Source organism: Camelus dromedarius, chromosome Y (genome assembly GCF_036321535.1).
Source record: "Camelus dromedarius isolate mCamDro1 chromosome Y, mCamDro1.pat, whole genome shotgun sequence".
NCBI classification, from domain to species: domain Eukaryota; kingdom Metazoa; phylum Chordata; class Mammalia; order Artiodactyla; family Camelidae; genus Camelus; species Camelus dromedarius.
The window spans coordinates 15,916,327-15,941,564 of NC_087473.1; the positions used below are offsets into that span (position 1 = coordinate 15,916,327).

Consider the following 25,238-nt stretch of genomic DNA (forward strand, 5'->3'; position numbering starts at 1 on the left):
TAAAAGCACAGCGCCCTTGTCATTTCCCCCTGGGTCTTCTAATAACCCATCCTTTACCCCAGAAAAAAGACTTCTATCATTCAGGACAATTTCAGCTGTAAGTCAAGAAACTGCAACTCCAAAAGGCGTTTACACTGAGGGAAGTTATTATTTTGGATAGCAGGAAATGGGACTCCAGCAGCTCAGGGACTCCCCTTCCCCTCCGGGGCTCAGGAGAAGCTACTTCTCCACGCGTCATGCGCACTGGCTTACATCCAGCAGGACAGGGTCTACTGCTTTCAGGAAGCTCCTTTTCACAGAAATAGCCCTTCTGTCTCTGACTGAGCATTCTTCCAAGAGCCCTCACGTGCCACCAGGATGGTGGATGAACCTGGACCTTGTCTGCCATTCCATCGTTCTTACCACGCTGCTGAAAGCTTCCTCCCTGTATTACGAGTGTGACCTCAGCAGCCACTTTTGGGACCTGGCTCTTCAAGGTGTCTCAGTCTCTCCCTCCCCATCCTACCCCAGCCCTACCCCTGACCACAATCCACCAGACATTTATCTGTCTGTTGCGATTGCTGGCACTGTCTGAGGCTTCTTGCCCTGCCCCAGTGTTCTTACGGCCCCAAATGAACTGGCTCATACAAGTGGAATTAAGGTGGGTGGAAAGGACAAAGCTTTAGCAAGCTTCACCAGAAGGTCCCATTGTGTTCCCAGTTTGAGCCCCATCAGAACTCCAGTTATATAACATATTCTAGATATTCTGCACACCTTAGACATGCACTCAATGCTGCTTACACCTTGTATCTTTCTAAAAGAGAATTCTTTCCTAAATATTTATTCTGTGAGTTTCTAAAGAGGTGCCAAATATCAATGATTCTTTAGGAAATTGCTCAGAAAGTTGAGATTGAAAAAGGCCAACTGAATACTTATTTGACTGCAATCTCTTTTTATTATTCAAGGACAAATTTGATCATTTTTTTAAAGGAGTTCTAATCTCCACTATCTATTAAACCCATGAAAGCCTTAAACATCATTGTCTTGCTATCAAATGGCACAGACAGGAAAAGAAATTACACTTAGTTTTACTACTCAAGGAATTAGAATTACTATTCAAGTAATAGAATTACCATTACTATTCATATTAATTTCTTATGAATAAAATTCTAAAAGAAAAATGTATATATATGGCTATTTAAAGCAAGGACTATATACTTTTAAGACATCTCTAAATCTGCACTGAACTCTGCAGCTAGCCGTATTCTTCCACATACATTAGCTCTCCGTGAGGCTCCTGTACGAACACAATGGAAGAGTTGCTATCCGCAGCCCCTCTTTATAGATGATTTGGCTGAAAATCCTAAGTGACCTTGAACTTGCTGAGGGTGAAGAGTTCAACGGTCAACCCAGAACCCAAACCCAAGACTTCTAATTCAAAATCTCATGCCCTTTCTACACAGTATTTTGAGATTAATTTATAAAGAATTTCTCTGGTGCAAAATACATGAAACCAAATTATCTCTGTCATTGTAAATATTGCTTTGTAACTTTCAGGCTCATAAAAAGTCTATTTGGATTAACTATAAAACATGATGGCTAGTTCACTTACATTCTAATGTTTTTAGTACAGTGATTTAATGGAACGATCTTGCATGTGATTATATTTATAACCTACTTTACATCCAGCTCCCAATTCTTCCATCCTTGCTACCCACCGGGTCTTTAAAATCTAGGCTGATACTGCCATGTTTGCCCAAGTAAAGTTATACACATAAGGCAAGAGAGAGAAAGTTGAGGTGTGTGGGTTGTTGGGAGAGAGCTGTGTGTCATCCGAGTATAAAACACTCAGCAGCTGGGGCTTGGCTCTTTTGTAATTTGCATTTTCTATATCGCTCCAGTGGGACTGTGGGATAGATCACGGTCTCACACGATCTGACTAAGAAAGCAGGTTGGAAGTCCTATTCTGAAGTGCTATCTCAACAGGACGGCCAGGGCCTAAAGGCAAGGGAATGACATGGAGGAGCCTCCTCAAACCCCATTCCAGCACTGCGGCTGATGTTAGAGATTCCAATCTGTCATAATGTCACAGAATTCATCGCCAGTGCCTGGAAAGTCCCTGCGCACCCATGCTGGGGATGACTGGGGCACGTCCCCTGCAGTAAGCCCTCACACACGCCATCTGTCACTTCCCAGTGCAGCTTCAGCAGCCTCACGCGGAATGCATCTTAACGTGCATTTGAGCCCATTGATCTGTTCCTCTTATAACAGCTTTCAACAAGCCCATGGTTCTTGGACTGGACCGTACCTGCAATGCCGGCTTCCACTGGGGAACTGCAATACCCACATTAGACTTGTGGACACTGCACCAAGAATCCTGAACCCAGGAAAGATGGCAAAGGGGCCACAAAAAGTCATGAAACAGAGACTCCACTCATTCATCAAATCATTATTTGGACACGGGCCCTGATCTTCTTTGGCCATAAAACTTATGAAGAAACAAAGCAGTGGTATCTGTATGAACAAGAGGAATTCAGGCTCCAGCTTACCCTCTGTATGGCCATTTCCAAAACATAGTTAGTTCCTCAGCCTGGTGCAATATGTTCCCATCTCTCCACCTTCCCCTGAAGGCCAGGCCCTGAGATCCATGACTGCCTCTCGGCCCCACCCCCTGAATGGTGTCACCAGGACACCGAGCCTCACTGCTCCCCAACACCCGTCCCCCTTCAGCCCCAGCCCTCATCCAGGCCACGTCACGTCACCCCATTCCAACTCCTGAGAGAGCTCAGATCTTCCTTTTCTCTTCACTTCCACCTTGGTCATCCCAGCTGCACTGCTCTCAGCAGCCCCTAGCCCGGAAGCATCTGCCAGCATGTCAGGGACCTGTCGTCCCTTTCTTCCTGCACAGAATCCCTGACGTCTGGACATAATGACCTCTGTCGAGGTTCAGCCCTCCCGATACCCACCTTCCTCCCCCACGTCCCTCGTCTCCCCACCGCCCATGGGCTCCCTCAACGGCACACAACCTGGATTTTGTGACAGGCACACCTGCAAGTAGCTCAGAGAGAAATGCAACCCCACCCCCAAGTAATAGAAAACACAACGTCAAAGCGAATCTCGGCAGTGACTTCCATGTTCCTTGTTTTCTTTCTTGTTTTGGAAAGTGTTTCTCTCACTGAATATGTTTTATCTTTTAATGATATTTTCATTTTGAAAAGTGTTTCTCTCACTGAATATGCTTTATCTTTTTAATGATATCTTCATTTTGTAAAGTGTTTCTCTCACTGAATATGCTTTATCTTTTTAATAACAGGAAAGTTGAGGAAGCTGCTGAGCTCTGGGCCCACTTAGCGCTAAGCCTCCCTGTGGATGTGTGCTTTGCTTCCTGCTTTCCAGCTCGGCCCCTTGTTGGAAACAGGCCATCCACTCAAATTCCAGGTGCTTGGTTTGCACAGTGACCCATGCGGACTCTTGTCGCTAGCATTTCTCTCCGTCTCCCAGAGGGGCTCAATTTCTACTTCCTCTTCCCTGACCCTGTCTGGGTCTCCCTAATCTTCAGTGGTAACGTATACCATCGAAGCTACCAAAACACCCTTGTCACCCACGGCCCCACACCCTAGGTTTACACGCTGTCCTGCCCTAGAATTAAGTAGAACGCGTGTGACGGCAGGGGCTTCTCTGGCCTTCTGCCCTCCAGTTCTCCCTCACCCCTACGCAGGTCCTGCCGTCGGCTGTATGTCAGGTTGCAGCCTAACTGTGCGTTACTGTTACACATATATGTATGCACACACACAGGTGTGATGGAGGTGTATGTGCTTGGGTGCACAGATGTCCAGATACATACATGTACAACTGTGTGTGTGTGTGTGTGTGTGTGTGTGTGCGTGTGTGTATACACATACATCTCCCACCTCCTTGCTGGGGAGCAAATCATTATTTAAAATTGTCTACTTTATTGAGCGCCCTTAGAGAAGGATTAGACAAGCAGACATCGTTCAGAATCAGAGGAAAAGAAAATACTGTCAGGGAACTGGCAACCCCTAGAACCACTGCTCTCTTCAGCCAACTATCAATGTTCCAGATGTTTACATTTTTGCAATAGCTCTGTAAATGAAGGGCTTTATTTTCCAACCCAACATCTATAAAAGTCTGTTGATTTTATTTTCAAAATAAATGCTGCGAAAGACCCAAACACAAGGGACTGACTCATAAGGACATGTGTCCCATCCAATAGACAAGAAAACCTTTTTAAGGAGAAAAATAAAAACAGATGATGTTTGTTTCTTATGAGTTTTTGGGAACACTTAGGGAAAAAATGGAAACCAGTGTTGCAGAGTCAACCAGCCTCACCAGTGCCAGGCATTCCACAGAATCGCTACGTGCCCAAGTACACGGGTGACTCAAGAAGCTGACTGAGAACGTTCATCTGATGGTTGCGCTCAGGGTGACACAAATCACGGCTCATGAAGTGAATCGAGTAACCATGAGATACACGTGAAAATGTACAGAGCGCGCATGCTGCAGGGAAATTAAACAAAGGGGGGAAAGCCGTTTGCAGGAAAAACAAAGTGGGAGACAGATGGCAAAGACGTGTTCTCATCAAAGAACAGAACTGTAAATAAATCACAAAGCAGAGGCGAAGTAAGAAAACAGAAACAAGGCCCCACAGAAGACAGCATGTCTTTATCAAGAATTCATTATCTTGAAGAAAATGAAATAGAGGCGTTTCAGTTTTAGGCAGAAGAATATTTCATATGGAAATGTCAGGGCCCAAACAAACAGACATTAAAAAGGAAAGAGCGTGAAGTAGGGTGCCCGCTGTCAGCACCACCTTCCTCTCTGAAGACGTTTTTGTTATTTGTATTAAGTACTTAAGTTTGTCAGCGTAAGGAGATGAGGAGCCAGAACAAATGGCTTGGACCCAATAGCTCAGAACAGAGCCTGGGGTGTGTCTGACTCACATGCTGGTACGAATTCCACCTAAAGATGTTGGGGGAGACGTCCATCCATGAAGACGGAGTGTGATTTTTATTTTTTCGACCAGGGCCCCCAAACTACTCTCCGAACGCTGCTAAATGGTGAAATGTCTCTCAGGCACGTGCTACAGTTTTCTGCACAGGCTGTGGGTCTGACGGGCGCAGGTGGCACGCTGCCTGCATCCTTCCCTGAAAGTGAAGCTGGCCACGGCCACCAGAAGGGCTGCGGGGAGGAGCGAGTGAATCACTGAGTGGGGAGCAGCAGCAACGCTGTCTGAGATGTGGAGCTGCCTCAGAAATGTTAGCTGCCTTTCATTTTATCTTTTATTTTTCTTGTCTAGAAAAAAATGCATTTGAGCTAAAATTCCTGAAGCCCCCTACTGTATCATCTTAATGAACAACAGAACAAAAACCTCCTGCCCAGGTGAACGCCGGTTATGAGAAGGCATCCTTTGGGAAGGACAAAAAGGAGGAGGAGGAAGAGGGGAAGATGGAAAGAAGAAGAAGGGAAAGAAGAAATAAGGATGTAATAAGATAAAAATAAGAAGCAGCTAAAGTATATGTATTGGCAAATGGAGTGAAATGAATTTGAGTAATTATTATTAAACTAATAAACACTTTATATTCATAAAGCATGTTCACGCCATCTCTTATAAAATCAGGGTGTGAGATACTGTATTTTACAAATGAGGGCGCCGGACCTGGCAGGGACACACCCGGGTCGTGTATCTGACGGAAGGCAAAGTGAGAGATCAACCGTAGTCTCAGGAAAGGTACCACGACTCTTATTTCCATAAAATCACGTCACTCAGGAGCTGCTGAAATCAGGACTCTCCACCGCACTCTAAAACACTTGCTCTTTGAAGGGGCTACACAACCCCATTCTAATCAGCTCTAGCAACGCAGACGTAAAGAAAGTGACCAGCTATCTCATTACAGTTTGGGTGAAAGACACTAACTCATTTACACATCCTAGCAAACTCGTAAAAATGGGAGGATTTTTGTTTTTTAATTAGTAGTTCAATTCTTGAAGTAAAAGCATTGATGTGGACGTTTGTGCTTATTGTTCATGAAAGAAAGTCACTCTTTTCCATCACAAGGTAGCCCAAGGCTGGATAAGTCTGTAAAGTGTGTCTGCAGTTGGAAGACCTTTCGGTAACTACTTCCTGGCCAGGACGGACTAGGCACAGGGCGTGGCACTCGGACACAAAGAGGAGCAGGATAACTTCAGGCTCTGTCCATCCATAAACAGTGCCATACATAAACATATTTCTGTAAATAAGCAGCGATGAGCCAGTCGACAGATCTTGTGCTAGAGGATCAAGAACACAGGAAGGAGACGGCATCTCTGTCTGCCTCAACCAGGAAGGTCAGCATTTGAGATGCCAACCTGAAGGGAAGCAGACTTGAGCTGGTCCAAATCACCAGTGGGGAGACCCCAGACAGAGAGTGGGAACAGAGGAGGGAGGAGGGCGGGCTCGGGGAGCAAACAGTTTGTGCAGAGGCCAAGGCGCAACCAAACTCGCCATTCTTGAGAACTGGGCACGCAGGCTGAGTAGGTACCGGACACACAGGTGAAGAAAGTTGGTGACGGAGGGACACGGAGGGACAAGAAAGAGGGGCTCTTCTTACAAGTGCCCACCGACGGCTATCCTTTTATTAACGCTACTATTTATTTTATTTTTTTTTATTTTGAGGGGAGGTAATTAGGTTTATTTATTACTTGTTTGTTTGTTTTTTAACAGAGGTGCTGGGGATTGAACCCAAGACCTCATGCATGCTAAGCATGTGCTCTACCACTGAGCTCTGCCCTCCCCTGACACTACTGCTTATGCTGAATCCACAGTTATTGATGGAAAAACATGCAGCACGTCACCATCACTGATGAAAACTACACGAACAGGGGAAAGACAGACAGCTGTTTCTGATCTCAAGGTTCATCTCTCTCTCTCTCTCTCTCTCTCTGGGAAAACAGGAGACGAAACACAATAAGGTCTTAAGGTCATGCCAGTAATGTCATTCCACAGGGTATAAGCATCGCCAAGAAGCGTGTCCAGAGAAGCACAAGGCAAAGGTGGGCGCCACGTTAGACACTGATGGAAAAGTAGGACACGTGGAATCTGATGGAGGGTGACGCGGGAGGGCAAGGGTTTGCAGACGAGGAAGACTACGTGAGCAAAAGCTTCGAAGACAAATTGCCCGTAAGATGCCCACGCCCTACCCCAGAGGCGAAGAGGCGCAGAGTTGATCCGTTTTAGAGAGTGGAGAAGACGTAGTGGAGGGATGCTCTTAGATGCCATGACCTTGCGGTGACGGTACAGTAGGCACGAGGGTCAAACAGGGCTGGTGGGGAGGAGCGTGCACAGTGGCAGGAAACATTAACGCGGATAACAAGGTAATATTTACCACATCACCATCAAGGTCTCATCCCTGGGGATGGTGTGGGAGATACAAAGATGAATGAAACCTGACCCTGTCTTTAAGGAACTTGCAGTAAAACAGAGTCACACCAGAAAGCAACCGCAGCTGGATGCAAGGAGTGACCTAACAGAGCTCAGACCCAAGGCGTTTGGCAGGAGGCGGACGAGGAAGCATTACACATGGCAGGTGATGCTTGAAGTGGGCGCTGTAGGGTGAGAACTTAACAAAATGGGCAGAGGAGGGAGAAAACACCAGGAAAGCCAAGGCAACCACATGTGCAAAGAAGGAATGCATGTAGGAACACACGTATGGGGAAGCGTCAATAACTTGGACGGAAATTTAGCAGACAGACAGAGAAGCACTGGACACCGCTGCAAACGGAGCCAGGGGCCAAGATGGCTTGGCCTCCACTAGACCTGGGAGAGAGCCAGGGACGGAAGCCAGGATCTCCACCAGGAGGCACCCTGGGGATCAAAAGTTGGGGCTCTGGCACAGGGGCTACGGTCAGTATCTTGTAATAACCTCTAATGCAAAAGAATATGAAAAAGAATATATATGTATAACTGAATTACTCTGCTGGACACCAGATACTAAGACAACATTGTAAACCAACTATACTTCAATAAAATTTTTTTTTAATTTTTAAAAATAATGTGATGTGCGGGGCAGGGGCAGTAGGGGCTTTGGGATCACATAGCTCTTTGATTCAGGCTGGTCCAATTCTCAGCTGCACAACCTTGGGAAAGTTACAGAATTTCCATAAATTTCAAGTCCCTGATCTCAAAAGGGATAAAATAACTGCCCAGCTCTGGCCCACACTGTTGGGCAGAATAAATGATAGAGTGATGTCTAGTGTTCAGTGGAATAGGTAGCTCATGGTGGGCACTTAGCAAACTGTTCCTAAAATTATTAAAAACACCATGCATTTGATGCAATGGAAATGTTCATGCCAGTTATAAAATTCTAGTTTTTGCAGTGAAAAAAAAAAAAGTGAATGAAGGGATGTAAATGGCAAAATAGCCTTCTTTCTTATGGGTGAGTTGTATTCCATTAAATATATATGCTGCATCTTCTTTATCTATTCATCTATTGATGTGCACTTAGGATGCTTCCATATCTTGGCAATTATAAATAATGTTGCTGTTAATAGCAGGGTGTATGTATCTTTTTGAATTAATTCTTATTTTGTGGTTGGCTTTATTCCTTTGATAACTATGTAAGTTTAAAAAGCTAAAGCTCTTTATAAACATTCTTAGAAACAATGAGCACTACATATATGTAAATTTTAAAAATACATGCAGTATATTGTATGTGTTTACATGCAATATATTGTATATGTGCAAATTGTAACAATTCTACCTAATAAAACTGAAAAATGAAAAAAAAAACACGTTTGGACAAAAAGAGAGAAATATGGAAACACACAGAAAGGGGCTGGGTCATACGGTTTAAAACCAACCCAGAGGAAAGGCAAAGGATGCAGCCTGGAAGGCAGGGTCAGGAGGCATGTTTCTGGTTCTAGGACACACAGGGGCTTCATAAAATAACCCCAGCAAGGGCTGAGGGCCAGAATGACTGCAAAGGAACTACACAGTAAACCAAGAGAGAAAACACAGGTATGCATGATTTTGTAACAACCAGAGGACTACACTGCATTTAAAGATAATAAATTAGCCTTCAATATCTTACAATCATCAGACATCGTACACCAAAATGTGACTACCCTACTAGTTTCGTTTTTGTTTTTATTGACAATTTTTTGAGACTAGTTTTTGGTTCACAGTAAAATCAAGAGGAAGGTACAGAAATTTCACACGTACAGTCAGCCCCTGCACATGGAGGGTCTCCTCTCTTGTCAAACAGAGTGCTCACTTATGTCAATCAGTGAGCCCACGTTGACACGTCACTGTCACCCAGAGTCCACTGTTGACATCAGGGTTGAGTCCATGTGCTGTATATACACCCTACGTGTTGGTCAAATGCATAATGACCTGTCCACCACCATAGTGTCACACACAGTATTTTCTCTGCCCTAAATTTCCTCTGAGCTCTGCTTATTCACCTCTCCTCCCCAGCCCAGCCCAGCTCCTCATCTTTTCACTATCTCCACAGTTTTGCCTTTTCCAGAATGTCACACAGCTGGAATCATACAGAATGCAGCCTTTTCAGACAGGCTTCTTTCGCTCCGTAATACGCATTTCAGGTTCCTCCATGTCTCTCATGGTGTGATAACTCATTTCTTTTTTCACACTGAATGATACTCTATTGTCTGGATGGACCACAGTTTATGTATCCATTCACCTACTGAAGGACATCCTGGTTGTTTCCAAGTCTTGGCAATTCTGAATACAGCTGCTATAAAGATCCATGTGCAGGTTTCTGTGTGGGTGTTAGTTTTCAACTCCTTTGGATACACACCAAGGAGCACATTTGCTGGACTGTATGGTGGGAGTATGTTCAGTTTTGTAAGAAGTGACTGTACCGTTCTGCATTCCAACCAGCAATGGACAAGAGAGGGTTCCTGTGGCTCCATCTCCTCACCAACACTTGGTGGTGTCAGTGTTTCGCATTCCCACCATGCTAACAGTTGGGTGGTGGTATCTCGTTTTTGTTTTAAATTACATTTGAAGCCATATGGTGTGGAGCATCTTTTCATTGGCTTGTTTGCCATCTGTACACTATGAATTTTAACTGATAGAGATTCACTGTAGTGTAACAGAAATGCCTGGGTAGACATGAAAGAGAAGCTGTGTTTACAGTCCCAGAATTTGGCTCTCCTTATGACTTTGAGTGTAATGCAATGTGAAAGCAAGTGGACCTTCTGCCAAGGGAAGGGTAGCAACAAAGTCAGACACCAGGCCAGAGAGGGGCTGCCACCACCCGCATGAAGTGTAGGTAGCCAGCACCCTGATGGGAAGAGGCTGTGACGGTTTCTGGACAGTCTGGACAAGGAAAAATCTACAGCCCTACTGAGTCACCAAGTAACATAATGAATTTTATTAAGCTCTGTCTGAAATCTTGACTTAGCAGAACATACAGGTCTATGAAATACAAAAGAATATTCACAATTACTGTGAGAAGCCAGTTTCCTAGAAACAGGAAGCCACATTTCCACTAGACTCTCATTAAAAGGCTGAACAAATAAACAGATTCTTGGATCTTGCACACACTGCAGACTTCTTATCAAGCCATTTAAAAAGCTGATTCTCATGACGTCTCCACTGTAGAAAGATACGCACTATTAACCTCAAGAGAGCAGCAGACAGCTCTACCAGTGACACTTCTCGAAATTAATACACTGATTTCCTCATCATTTTGAAATCCGGAGTTCACTGTATGATGGATATTATAGTTTAAATTTTATTGAAAAAAAAGCTTTATTCTTGGGAAGTATAACTCAATTACTTGTGCAAAAGCCAAATTGTAACATTTTTTTAATCATCTCAGAAATGTCTGTTTGGAAAATTAGAGCTGGACAATGTCAGAGCCACCCATGTCTAAAACACATCTTTTTTTTAAGATTAAAAAATATGAAGAACTGAAATATAGAAATAATAGAACAAACAGCATTCAGATGAAATGTATTAGACAATTAACTAGTCTTCCACTGCAGCTTATGAAAAACATATCCTTGTTAAAAAATCATACTGCTGTCCAAGGTTATTACATTTTAAAGTCTCTCCTGTTTTTCAAAAAATAGAAACATATAATCACCATGTGAAATAGTTACTGCTATTGGTAAACTGGGAAGAGGACTATCTGGCAAGATTTCCTTTAAAGGGGATGGCAGAGAGCCATAGGTATCAACTCCCCTTCTTCAAGCAGAAAGGCACAGAAAAGCTCTCTGAAGAAAGGCCAGGTGCATTGGTCAACTCTGCCACCGTATCCAGTTTTTAAAATCTGGTTTGGGGACAGCAACATAGTTCCAAATCCTTATTAGTTTTAAAAAAATGTTGATGGCTCATGGGTCCAAAAGCTCGATGTGTGACGGGGTTCCCAGGGGTCTGGAGCTGCCACTTGGTTCTTGCATCAAGATCCAAAAGAAGGAGTTTCATTCATCCTGCAAACAGGTAGACGCACAGAGAAAAATACCTCGCTGATGTACAGATGATAGCAGATTAAAGGGACTGATTTATCCTTGGAGAAAAATCCCCAAAGTGGTCCATAAACATTACGAATTGTAAAGGCGTAGAAGCTGGCACGGTTATAAAGCTCCCCGAGTCCCACGATAACTGCATAACTTAATCAACCTGTGCATTAAGCCGGTACACAGATGACACTGCTTTTGATTAGTAAGCAAAGCTGGTGTCTAGGGGCCACCTGGCGCTTTATGGATAGGCACAGCTCTGCTCAGCCAGGTGCTTTATACTCCTCTGAATGCACACAGGGACAACTCTAACTGCTTGATATTACAAAAAGCACCTTCCTGTTCAAGAGACCAACTCGACATACTGCTCTCTTGCTTTGCCATGTAGGGGATGCAGTGGTTCAGAAATGGAAATCTTTATACAGGAAAAACACGTTGAAAGTCTAATGGACTCAGGGAGGCTCAGCGTTCTCACAATTTGAGGGTGACAACCCAACTGCCTCTTCGGAAAGGGGTTTTACGGACGAGCATTCCAAGCAGGTGACAGGGGACTTAGCAATTAACTCTCATTGTTACTATGTGGTGATTTTCACCCAGAACTTTCCAGGACTTCTTAAACGCTCTGCATTAGGTCATCCTTGGTTGATCTCATAATCACATTATTCCACAAAGTGTATCCATGCAGCTCTGGACATTTCCCCGTTGAAAGACATTCCGCACTGATCGGATTCACTCAGAATGAACTTTGATCAACAAGACTGTCTCAGTATCCACAGAAGAGTCATGAAAACACATTGCTTAATCTGAGCAAAACCAGATTGGGATAATCTCTCCACACCTCCCTCATTCTTCCAAGCGGGTATAGTAAGGAGTTGATTCTCTCCAAATAGTGAATGAACTCAAGCACCTTATTCAGAAGGATTGTCTGGCTTCCACGACATTTCATTTCACATTTTCATTTCAGCTCACTGACTGTGTGTCCTCTCCAAGGACACAATCCTTGATTGGATAGTGAAGTTCCTTTTTGTCCTGTGGCCAGTCATTAAATCATTCAACACTTTTTTTTTCAGGGTTTTTATATCCAGTATGTGCTCATTTCTTTGCTGACTGCTGGGAATGCAAATAAAAGAAAGACATGGTTTCTGCTCTCCAGTATAGTACTAGAGAGAGACTTGCAAAGAAGGAATTTCAGTACAATGTGCTGTGCATCATGATAAAGCAATGTGCACGGTGCCCTGAGAATCAGAGGACGGACACCCAGAGAGTCTTAGGAGAATCAGGAAAGAGACTTAGAACGGCACTAAATGTCTCTTTTGATTCTCCCCTTTCCTCAGACAAAGTCTGGGGAAATCTCTCTTTTCCAAATTATGTAATTATAAGGGCATAAATTTCTTGGGCTCTAAATCCTAATAATAGGAGTCATACTTTCCTTTTTTGAATAATAGGAGCTGTTTGCTGAGGAATACCAACAGTCAGACCACTGGAAATTTGAAATCAAGGAAAGTGCCAGCATTTTGCAATGGGTTTTTCTGAGACTCGTGAAAGAAGGAATCTCTGACACATCAAAACCAATCTCTGACTTTCACCCACAATACACCAACAAAACAGCGACGACCGCAGTCACCCAGAGAGCGCGCGGGATCTGCGGGGTATTACACAATCCCTGGGTTCCACGAGGAGGTGAAGTCACTAACGCTAGGGGACAGGAACTTCTACTGTCCTTGATTTCCATCAAATGGATTTCAGTGGAAACATTTTGTTTTCCTAGATCTGCACTTCTGATTGGGTCATTCCAGAACAATACACCCAACAATGAGAAGAATTCCTTGCTATTATCACAGAGTCATGCCCCCATCCATGGATTGATACATGGACTGGATACAGACTTCCTGTGTATCCCCTAAAAGCCAGACTACTGGCTGAGAAGTATCTTAGTTCTTCTGGTGCATGTATATTCTGGGTTATGCTGGCCTCACTGCCAAAATCAGGTTTGACATCGGCTGAGAAAAGTCTCAGCCAAGAAGATGGCATCACAGCCTGTCGGAGCAACAACAGATCAAACCCTCTTGGTCAATATCAAACTTCCATTTGGACATGGGACTCACAAACGTCCTCAGGCATGTCATTTCCAGAATGGCCCACAGTGCCCTGTGCGGCGCTCACGAAACAAGTGCTGAGACAGCTGATAAAGCTGTTGATTTGTTTTCTAAATTTAACTTCCCAAATAACAATTGCTAGCATTCACAAGAAGGTGCTTTCAGCAGTGGACAGAGCGATGAGATGTGCTCTGCGTAAATGAATCAGCTGAGAGGAGAACCGCAGTGTCACAAAACGTAGGTGGATGACATGGGAACACAGCGCAGCTCTATTTTAAAGAGTTCTTATTTATTATCAAAGCAAAATTAAGAAATTCCCTCAGCTGGAGACTCTCAAGAAGCACCCTGCTTACTCACATGGTCTTCAACATGACTCCAAAGCAACCCGTCAAAGCCCACGGTGGAAACTATATTCCATTCCTTTCAGACGGGAAGTAGCTTCCCAAAGGCTCAGCTCCTTATCAGCAAGGGGCGGCATAACTTCTCATCCCAACCATGACACTTGAGAGGGAAAGGGCATGGCTAACCAGCTGGGACACTGGGCAACAGATGTCAGCCGTAACTGTCCCGGGGAGACAGATGGCGACCCCAACCATCAGAAAGAAGCCTGTTGGTTCCAGTCAGTCATTTTTGCCCCTGACTACGCATTAGAATCATCTTGGGAGAAAACACACATACACACACACACAAGCATACACCTACACCTACATACATGTACACACGTCTATGTGCACAAATACATATGCATACACATACACACATCCATATACTGAGATGTCCAAGTCCTACTCCAGACCAATTAAATAAGATTTCCGAAAATGGAGTGAATCTCAGACTTCAAGAATTCGTAGAAGCTCCCCCTAAGTGATACACATTGGCAGCTGGGCTGAGGACCACTGAAAATGATAACCTCCAAAGCATTCCCAGCTCTCAAATTATGGGATCATGATTCCTGAGAATGTATTTGCCACCCTGGTTACAGTCAAACTTTTATAAAGGCATACTAGAACCACATTTCTAGAACACAAAATATTTCATAACAGTACGACAGCAGTCAACATTTATTTATGAAGAGCTTACACTTTACAACATGCTTTCTCAGCACCATCTTTTTTTTTTCTCATATTAATTTCCTGAGAAAGTCAGGTTGGTTACTATTATTACTGACTATCTATAGGTGAGGAAACTGAGGCTTAGCAGATGAAATCCGTAGGTACTAGTCATATTACACAACGAGCATGTGGAACTGTCACGCCCACACCTAGACTGGGAACGGGAGCAGACAGGAGCAGGTGCCTGGGATTCCTGCCGCACAGGCTTGAACTCCACTTCCGTCACTTCTTAGCTTGATAAACTGGGACAAGCTACGTGACCTCTGCATGTACTATCTCTAAAACTGAAATAATACTGACATGTGCTTTGCAGTGTGGTGTGGTTGTAAGCACTGCATGAGCTTTCACGTGGCAGGACTTAACACCCTGTCCAATAAACATTAACAATTATTATTGTTGTGATTGTTACTATTTTGCTACTGTTACTCCTTCTCTTCCTCTTCCCCCTTCCTTTACTGCTATAACTACCATCACCAGAACTAATAATCATCATTCCTGCTCTAAAGGCAGAGTAAATGGCCCTTCAGACAAGCTTAATCACAGTAAAACCCTCTGAGCTAATCTTTACCCTCTTCCCACACACCCTCCCACAAAACCAAAAGGAAACATGAATAATCTTCAAATAAGACGCTCTAAGGAATCAGACAGCCCGGATGTGTATCCACGTGGACAACTCTGGAAGTCTCGCAGATCCAGCAAACAATCAGACTCTAAGCAGACGATCAGCTGGATTTAGAAACCTGATTGGAAGCCACCTTGGAGATAAGCAGCTCTGGGCAGCCTTCCAGAAGAACCTACTGATCAGCTACAGGGGTGCACTTCATGGGCAGCCTCCAACCGCAGACCCCTGGGATCTGCTCTGTGTTTATATGGAGGCCACACTCTCCTCGGGGAAGCTCCCACTGCTGGTGGAGTACTGGCCTCAGTACTGGGGTCTGACCATTTCCGCCCAGTGGCACTGCTCTCCAGGCCATCTCTGCAGTGGAGCTCCCATGGGCCAGCAGTGCAACCCCTGGCTCTTCCTACCCACTCCTCCTCCAATGCCCCACCCTTTCACGGTCTCAGATGACACTGTGGTGCGTGCAAAGACTTCCTGGTGAAAAGTAACAGCCAAGGTACCCCCAAACATGTCCAACAACCCCACCAGGGACAGCGGGGCAGCACCCTACTCAACTGAGACACAATGAAAAAGACACAAAATTGTTCTGTTCCAAAATTCTATTCTTTCATGATTTTCTAAGAGTTTATTTACTTGAAAAGTTCTCCGGAGTTATAAAATATGTCTGACTTGTCTCTCTTTCTAAAGGAGTGTCTACAACAGGAGGCTTAAAAGAAGGTGATTATAGATCATGTTCTATTCATGTCATCTTTGTTGTGCAAATTAAATTTGCTTTGCCACATTAACTCAAAGATATGAATATTTTAATAATGCCAGATCTATAAATTGCAAGAAAAATGAATTAGAATTTTCAAACTTATTTAGTACCAAAGAACCGGATTTCTTGAAACTGTATTTTTTCATCGAGCAAGAAAGGTATTCTAGATTACTGCATTTCCATTTTAATTTCATTCTCATGTTAATTCATGCTTTTCAACATATTGAAAACACTAATAATCAGATGCTTTATGCTAAAGGGTAGACAATTTAAAAATAGCTGGATCTAGTAATCTAAATGTTTTTAATATTAATATTATTGTGGTTAAGGAGAACAGCAAAAAAAAAAAAAAATAGCGATGTGCCCAAGTTGTTCTATATTCTTTGCATATATTAACTCATTTAGCTTTAGAAACATTTTAAAATTGAAGCAAAATCATTATCTTTTCGTACATATTAACAAACATTTTACAGATTATTTGATCTCATGAATTAAATGTTTTTAATGTTAATATTGTTATGGTTTAAGATAATAACAACACAATAGTTAAATAGTACTTACTATGCAACAAAAAAAATTCTAGGCTTCTTACATGCATTAACTTATTTAGCCTCATCCACATTCTGTAATTTAGGTATAATCATTATTCATAATTTATAAATTAAGGAACTGAAAACCAGAGAGGTTAAGTAACTTCCGCAAGGTGACACAGCTGTAAGTGGCAGACCCTGGATTTGAACCAGTCTGCGTGAACCAGGAAAAACAAATGCTGACTTACCTTAAGCTACGTCAATTAAATTTCTAGTCTGTAAGTGTGTATGTGGATGTAAATGTATCAGTGCACATGCAAACTGAGTAATTTTAAGTCAAACCTATTTGACTTAGACAAATCGATCTGAATGTTAAAATTCCAATAGTCCTGATCATTGTCAAAGTACTCACCCAGAGTATTCGAGGCATGTTCACTGTGCCTTGGCAGCCCACCCGTCCTGCTTCAGGGAGGCTCATGTTGCTGAACAGCTGCTCCTGGAAGGGATATGAAGAGTTAGCAGGCCCTGCAAGCAAAGCCATCTCAGCGCTCAGACCTGCTGGGTTTCCGTCCAGAACTAGAATTTTCCAGTTACGCTTCAATTATCTCGTCGGAGCTCTTGGAGTCAGTTAGCAGCCCACACCTACTGTGTCCCCTTCCCTCTGCTACATCCGGGAGCTTTTAAAAGGTAAGTGTGACTCCAACACTCTACTGAACGAGCAGGTGCTCACAGGAAGAGTCCAATTTACACCAAATACTTATCACTTGCCTTTCTATGGGATATTCAAAAAAATACCCTAAACTTCAGAAGATGGTTCCAAAAAAAAGGGCTCCCTGCTTTATCTGTGACTATGACACAATCCTCATGAATGTTTTTTCCCCCAGTTTCACTGAGATACAGCAGCACACCCCACTGTAGACGTTTTAGCTGCAGAACATAATGATATGACTTACATACATCATGAAATGATGACCACACGATTAGGGAACATCCATCATCTCATACAGATAGAAGATTAAAGACATAGAAAAAAACAAGCACTTTTCCTTGTGATGAGAACTCTTAGGATTTACTCTCTTAACAACTTTCATATGTAACATACAGCAGTGTCCATCATCTTTATCATGCGGTACATTACATCCCTAGGACTTACTTATCTTATAACTGGATATTTGTACCTTTTGACTGCCTCCATCTAATTTCCTCTTCCCACTCCCACCTCTGGTAACCACAAACCTAATCTCTTCTTCTATGAGTTTGTTTGATTTGAAGTATAATTGACCTAAAACGCTATGTTAGTTCCTGATACACAACACAGTGATTCGATATTTCTACACATTTCAAAATGACGACCAGGATAAGTCGAGTTACCATCTGTCCCCACACAAAGACATTATGTAATGATTGATGGTCTGATTAATGCACTTTTAAACTCTTTACCCACACTCTGGAATCCACTGGCCACTATTCAGCTGAGGAGTCATGTTTTCTTTCACATGTGAGGTGACTCCAGGGGCTGGGTTGGATTAACGTTAAAATCACCCGGTGCCATCTTAGTTTAAGGGTTAAACTCCTTTCTCGCAATGACTGGGCGTCACCTTTCTCCCTCGTTAAGACTGTGGCCCACCTCTCTCATCATTATGACATCCACAGGGCCTCTGAAAATGCCAACACACAGAGGCCTCTCTGTCGACACTGCTGAATAAACACATCCATAGTCGAGGGAGACAGTTCATAAGCCCTTGCCGTGACTGTGTTGAATAAATCACCTTCTGAGTTCTGATAGGTGTGTTAAAAAAAAAATCTATCATGTCACTTTACAGATATCCTTGCTCTTCAGGCGTGTTTAATACTTCTAGCACTGACACCCAGGGCCTGCCGTAACTTAGAAATTTATCAAGACACAAATTCAGACAGCATGGTTGTTCAAGCGGGTGGGGAGACATCATTTAGGCGGTGAAAAAGCAGCCTAGTAAATAATTAAACATCAGTATCTAAGATAATCTTTGTTCTCTTCACATCCCTCACAAGTGGGCACTCTTACGCGTTAAAAGGAAATTCACGAGTCTAGGTTACTGATTAGCTGCCTGGAAGCAATACGCAAAAAGGAGCCTTACATACAGTTAATGTTAGGTCATTGACTGTATAAGCCATTAAGTTATCGGCAATTACTTGGTCAGCCTCTCTCACACTGATCGCTTTCTACGTAATGCTTTGCACTAACTTTGAGACAGAAATCGCTAGAAAGTACATTATACGTTACATTTCCCTATGTGTGTGGGATATATATCATACATATGAATTTCACATGCGTAGACAATGTTTTGTTTCTTCTAATTTGAATTTGTCTGGATTCTTTAAATTTTCTATGGGGAATATGTGTTTCTTTAGAAATAAGGACAATTATTTTATTTCTCAAAAAATTAAAATCACAGGACTAGAAATAACTCACACTTCTTTTGTGAAATAATTATTCCCCCTGGAGTGCATATGTACCCCCATACATAAACGTAGTTTAAAAGCCTATTTTCATGACCTAGCAGTTACATTAGCAATAGTTCTAATTATGAGAGTTAATTAATAGAATTATACTAGTTAATATAGAAATTCTTATGTTTACTTTTTAAATTTAGCTTTCTTCACTAGAAAATATGAGTTCATAAAGTGGACTCATAAAGTAATGGCTACTTGGAACCTCAATGAACATTTTAGATAAAAATAAACATAGACTACTCAGCCATAAAAAAGAATAAAATAATGCCATTTGCGGGAATATGGATGGACCTAGAAATTGTCATCCTAAAGTGAAGTAAGCCAGAAAGAGAAAGAAAAATATCATATGATATCGCTCATATGTGGAATCTAAAAAAGGAAACGAAAAGAAAAGACAAAGAAAAAAAGGACACTACGAACTCATCTACAAAACAGAAACAGACTTACAGACATAGTAAACAATCTTATGGTTACCGGGGGAAAGGAGGTGGGAAGGGATACATTTGGGAGTTTGAGATTTGCAAATGTTAGCCATTACATATAAAAATAGATTAAAAAACAAGTTTCTTCTGTACAGCACAGGGAACTATGTTCAATATCTTGTAATGATCTTTAATGAAAAAGAATGTATGTGTGTATATGCATGAGTGGGACATTGTGCAGTACACCAGAAATTGACACATTGTAACTGACTGTACTTCCATTTAAAATAAAATAATAAAATAATAAAAAATAAACATAGGAACAGTCTAAACAAGAAAGTATACTCTACAGCCGTGTGACTTCTGTTCAAGACAGAACTGAATTCATCTATCCATGAAATCCGTAAGTACTCTACAGAGTCAAGGTGAAAGGGGGAGGGGATGAGAAGGACAAAAACGTCCATATTGATCTAAGGTATCCTCTTTCCGATGTTTATATATTTGGTTTTATAGGGAGATTTCAGTCATGACTCAAGGAAGCCACCCCAAGTTGCCCTTTTGATGCAGCATGTATAGACTCAAAGGGATGGTAATCATTTGGTCTGAAAACTTCCTGACTTCCGTGTGGAGGTGATTTGGGGAATGGTAAAATACAGAGTGGAGAGACCACTGGTTGGTAACTGGACTGAGGCCACATTAAACTGAGACTTCCTTCAAATATATGTATGTATATGCAAGCCTGGGACATAGTGCTGTACACCAGAAACTGACACGTTATAACTGACTGCACTTCAATTAAAACAAAAAACAAAACAAAACAGCCCTCCTTGGCTCTCTCAACCCTGGCTTCTCCCTGGCATTTGCATCCTTCTGGGGTTTGGGGTGTCCCATGCTCATCAGCCGGCAGGGGGCAGCCTGGAAACAGTTATGGAGAACAATAAACACCTTGACTGTGCCAAGAAACCTATTTTCACAGGTGGGTCAGATCCATCTGGCATTAATTTTGTGGGATTACATACGTCATCTTGAAGGACGCACGGCCACTCTTGTGAAAGTCACTCATTAACTAAGGGCAAACATTGCTGAGAATCCACTATGCTTAATTGCTACTATGGCTTTAATCTGATTCCTTGAACAAAATCAAGGATCAGAAGTTCTCTCCACTGGAATTTGACACAACATTGTAAAATGATTGTAAATCAATAAAAAATGTTAAAAAAAAAAAAAAAAAAAGAAGTTCTCTCCACTCTTTGAGAGCAGCCAATGAATAACCGGGGGGAAGGGAACTGTTAAGATAGTGATAAGAATCTCTCAACAGAGTGTATACTAAAACCAGCCTTTATAACTTTCCAGTGAACTGTTACTCTGGTGAACCTGGTTTTCATTCCTTTGCTCCCTTGTATTGGCCAGGTCATCCAGGAAAAGAGCTTTAGCGTGTGTGAAGCCGCTTTCTCTTCCTGTTGCAGAGCATTTATTGTGGAGATGGAGGTGAGGAATGTAACTTGATTAGCAAAGGTACACAGTATGGGTTCAGTAACTGTTTCCTGATTGTTAATTATGGTTATGTGTTATGCCCAGGACATTTAACCGAAAACAAAGGGTGCAGCAGAAAACAGCAGGAGTTTCCGTCCAGCCCGTGAGCCTCCAGGCCTGGGCACCCACCCCTGGCCATTCCTCACTGGCTGGACCAGGGATGGATCCTGATACACATCTGGCCAATCATACATTCTCTCTGCCAGAAATTCAGCCCAGAGGGACAGGGACACGACTCTTTTGCCCATGGCTGAACTGAGGCTCTGTAAACTTCAAACGAGGGGCTCCATGTTTGATCACGTGCACTTTGAGACGCAGAGAGCAGATGTCCTGAGAGGACGGGGAATGCGATGCTGCCCGAGAGTCCACAGGGCCCTGGCCAGCCACAGGGGAAGCACGCCTTCTGAGGGCTTTCCCCTTCCTAGAGCCCATCCTCTGGGCTGCCACCTTTCCCTGGGTTCTATATTTTAACAAGAATTTTCTTCATCCACATACGATGATTTTTGCTTTAACTCTGAGCAATCAAAGGAGACGGAACCAAGGCAATAAAATCTCCGAAACAGATTCCTTTAGAGTTCCTTATTTAATAAGTAGAACCCAATAGTCAAGACAGTCTCATTTCAGGCGTAGAAGAAAATTTCTTCTCTCCCCTTTCCCTCCCAGATAATGTCTGTGTATACAGGAGAACACCTCTGAGCAGGGCTAGCGTGATGGGCCCCACGCTTAGGACCCCACACCTGGTTTAACGCTCTGCTGTCACCATCTGGGAATTAGTGATCATCTTCTCTTTGCACTTGCGTTTGATAAGTGAAGTCCAATGGGACAGTAACGTATCCACACGAATTAGTAGAGAGGATGTGTGAAATGCACATTTCTGCTTTTCCTTGCCACCAAGCACAGGGTCTGCGATGCCAGGAGGGCAGAATTAAGGAAGAGCCACAAGGTGTGGGAGGTCAGGAAGTCTCCCAGCCAGCAGAAGGTAAGCACACTGCATCCAGGGGGGAGCCCACTAGGGTGCTGCCAGCCTCAAAGGACACGTTATCCTGTCCCCGCCGGAACCTTCTACAAATGCAGAAGGCAGGCAAGCGTGCACTAAGAAACACAAATGACCGAGATAGAACCCTATTACGTCCTTTCTTCCTCAAGTCACTTCCCAACCTCTGTATCGGCCAACCTCTTATGCTAGAGGTGATGACACAGAGGGCAAGGAAAAGACAGAGTGACTCAGTTCCTTTTCCCTTCAGTCCGTGCACACTTGTCAGGTAGAGGATGTTGGTGAAGTGCCTATGTATTGAGAAGCTAAATCGAAACAACTGGGTTGGTTTTGCACAGCATCCTTATTGTTCTGGTAAAAAGGAGACATACATGCACGTGTGAGCTACAAATGATGAGCTGTGTGATGTTGGGGATTCTGCACCCTAAATGGTCTGATGTTCGTCTCTAACGTGGGCAACAGGCGAGGGCCACGTGAGTGTTAAAATTCATGACAAAATGCAAAGTTTAATTTTTATTTACTTAGAAAAACATGAAATAGCAAATAAAGTCCATGACAAGTTGAGACGGACACACCATGGAAGTGAGGAAAAAGCTTTCAATGGCACTTTTTTCCTCTGAACAAGCTCCTTGAACAAAGGTCCTTGCCTTTCCCTTTTGCACCAGACCCCGCACACTTCGCACTGTGCATTGTTCCCGGGGCTCTGTGGCACAGGTGGAGATGGGGCGTGTGATCGGGTAGCACGCAGGCTCTGTGCTGGGCTCTGCTGGTCTGGTCTGGTTCCTGGACTGGCGTTCACTGAGGTCAGCTGGCATTCTGGGGTGCCAGGTTCGTTCCTGCTGCTTGAGTCCATGGTCCTGGTTTTTTGTCTCAGTTCAAATTTCACCAGGACTGCAGGCTCTGCGTCCCAATCTCTGGCCGGTCCGAGTCTCCCAGCCCTCTACCACTGCTCAGCAGGCTGTGCAGAATGTTCCAGACCTCCTGATGACCAGGCTGAGGCTTCCTTTAGCACCGACTTTTTGCCTAGGCACCGCCCTCTCCCAAACCTGCACGGTGGCTCTGGCGCCACAGTGGCCACACTGACAACTCCAAGAATCGCGGTTGTCAACCCTGGCTACATGAGACTCACCGGCAGCTGCCTGTTTTTCCCTGATGATGATATTGATGTCCAGGCTCCATTGCAGACTAGCCAAAGGCAGCAGAATTAGGAACAACTGCACTAGAGTATCAAGCCCCCCAAAGCTATGTCTGGGGAAGAGGGCGTGGCCTTTACTCGTCCCCCTGGGTCCACAAGCCCCTGTCGACCCACAAACATGAGAAGCACGGGGACTAGAGCTCTAATACGCTATCTCCGTGTCCCTGCTTCCTTTCCTCACTCAGCTGTGATAGTGGGCGGGATGCGTCTTCCCTCTTCATTCAGGCAGAGACATGCCCTAAATTATATCCTGAATTCCGTCCATCCCCAGGTAGCCAAACCAAATTAGCATTCCCGGCGCCATCACATGACCCGATGTGGAGGCCACAGGCCTAGAGGCTGCACCAAAGCTTTGGGCATGAACGGCCCTGCCTTGTTTTAACAAACAAGGAGAGATGGAAAGAGACCCCAAGTCTAAGTTTTGAGAACTTGAGTGCGTAACGGTTTGGAGCAGGACAAGCCTCTAAAGATCGTGGAAAGGTGCAGTTGGACCACATCATCACCAGCTTCCCTGATCCACGTCTTTAAGACGATGATGGTGGTAAACACCCCTGAGTGCACATCTGCTTCTGTACAGCCGGCACAGGGGAGGCAGCCTGGCAGAGCAGTCAAGAGCCGCATCCCGGCTCTGCCAGTGATGGAGTGTGATCTCGACAACGTTATCTTTTTGTGCCTCATTCTGCCATCCCTGCCAGGTGAGTGCTGCCATGGGTACTGACCCCGCCGGCTTCACGGGACTGTCAAATGCACTGACACGTGCAAGGCCGTCAGAAGAGGCACACAGTAAGGACCGCGGCAGTGTGTGTTAAATAAACAAAAATGAATACACATTTGGCAGCATTTCTTTCCTCTAAGCACCAAAATACAAAGCGAATAAAAAGTACAGCGGAGTTTCTGTGCTGCAGAACGTATCTAAGTGATTTACCATTCTAGCATAGAAAGTACAAAACAAACAAACAAAAAAAGAGCTATGAGTCAAATGTCAAGAAACACATGTGAATAATGGGAACACCTATGATTTTAACAATTATGTGTCAACATCTGATGAAAACAGACATTGGGTGGGCGTTAGGTAGAAGCACAAGTGGGGTTAGTGACATGAAGCTCTTGTCTACCTGGTTACGAGGCCTTTCTCTTCAAACATTAAGCAAACATGTTACTTTAGCTTCTCTTCTAACAGAAGGAATATCACCTTTACGTTGATCTACGTTCACAGAATGGTGAAATTAAGTTTACTGATATCCTAAATGTTCTCTTATGAATGTTTCCTACCCCCACAGAATCTGAATTTTTTCTATGATACAACTGGGAAAACGTGGCCATCTTTGGCGACGAGTTAATTTTCTAAAACTTAGAGTGTCTGAAAAAAGTAAACAAAAATAAAATTTGGCGTAAACATATGTGAAGAGATAGGAAAATGTACTTTCACAATTACGATCACCTTCTGGAGACCCTTAACCTTACGGCTCTGCCTTTACACTTGCTTTTTACGTGAGATGTGGACTGGCAGCCCCTCCAATGACTCTGTTAGGAAGTTTACTTTCTGTACATGGCCCTTCAAAAGCATGCTGAGTGGGCCCATGCTCCCTCAAGGTGAGGAGAGACAGAAGGAAGTATTGGAAAGAAAGCCTGGTGCTTAAAATGACAATATAAACAGTGCTCTCTGGCTTCTGTACAGGAATTTAGAAACTCAAAACTAACATTAGGCTGGACATGTGGGCTTCCTCAAACAGTGGGTGCTGTGGGAATGACTGTCAACGTGCCGTCTCCTTCACTCACAGAGAGTGAATTCTGTGTTTCCATTCTTTTAAATATACCTGTCTACTGGGATCTAGGACAGTTCATCAGAACTTGGGAATTTTTTACCCCAGGAAAAATTGAATCAGTCCATACGATTCAACAAACACGGTTCCCTAACACCATCCCACTTTAACAGTCACCACTCAGTTGCTAGTGCTCTGAGAACTCAAGCCCTAACAGGAGATTTTGAAATTCCACGTCAGCCTGGGTCCTTTCAAAATTTC

The 25,238-nt window shown here is 43.5% G+C and overlaps 1 long non-coding RNA gene across 2 annotated transcripts in view; it reads right to left on the reverse strand.

Moving 5' to 3' along the window:
* Positions 1-25,238, reverse strand: part of LOC105086564 (uncharacterized) — a 482,576-nt gene that overhangs the window by 450,803 nt on the left and 6,535 nt on the right. For both annotated transcript variants that reach the window (XR_010379613.1, XR_010379612.1), the window contains one exon: positions 16,990-17,073. This is a non-coding gene — a long non-coding RNA (uncharacterized LOC105086564). The remainder of the gene's footprint in view (positions 1-16,989; positions 17,074-25,238) is intronic.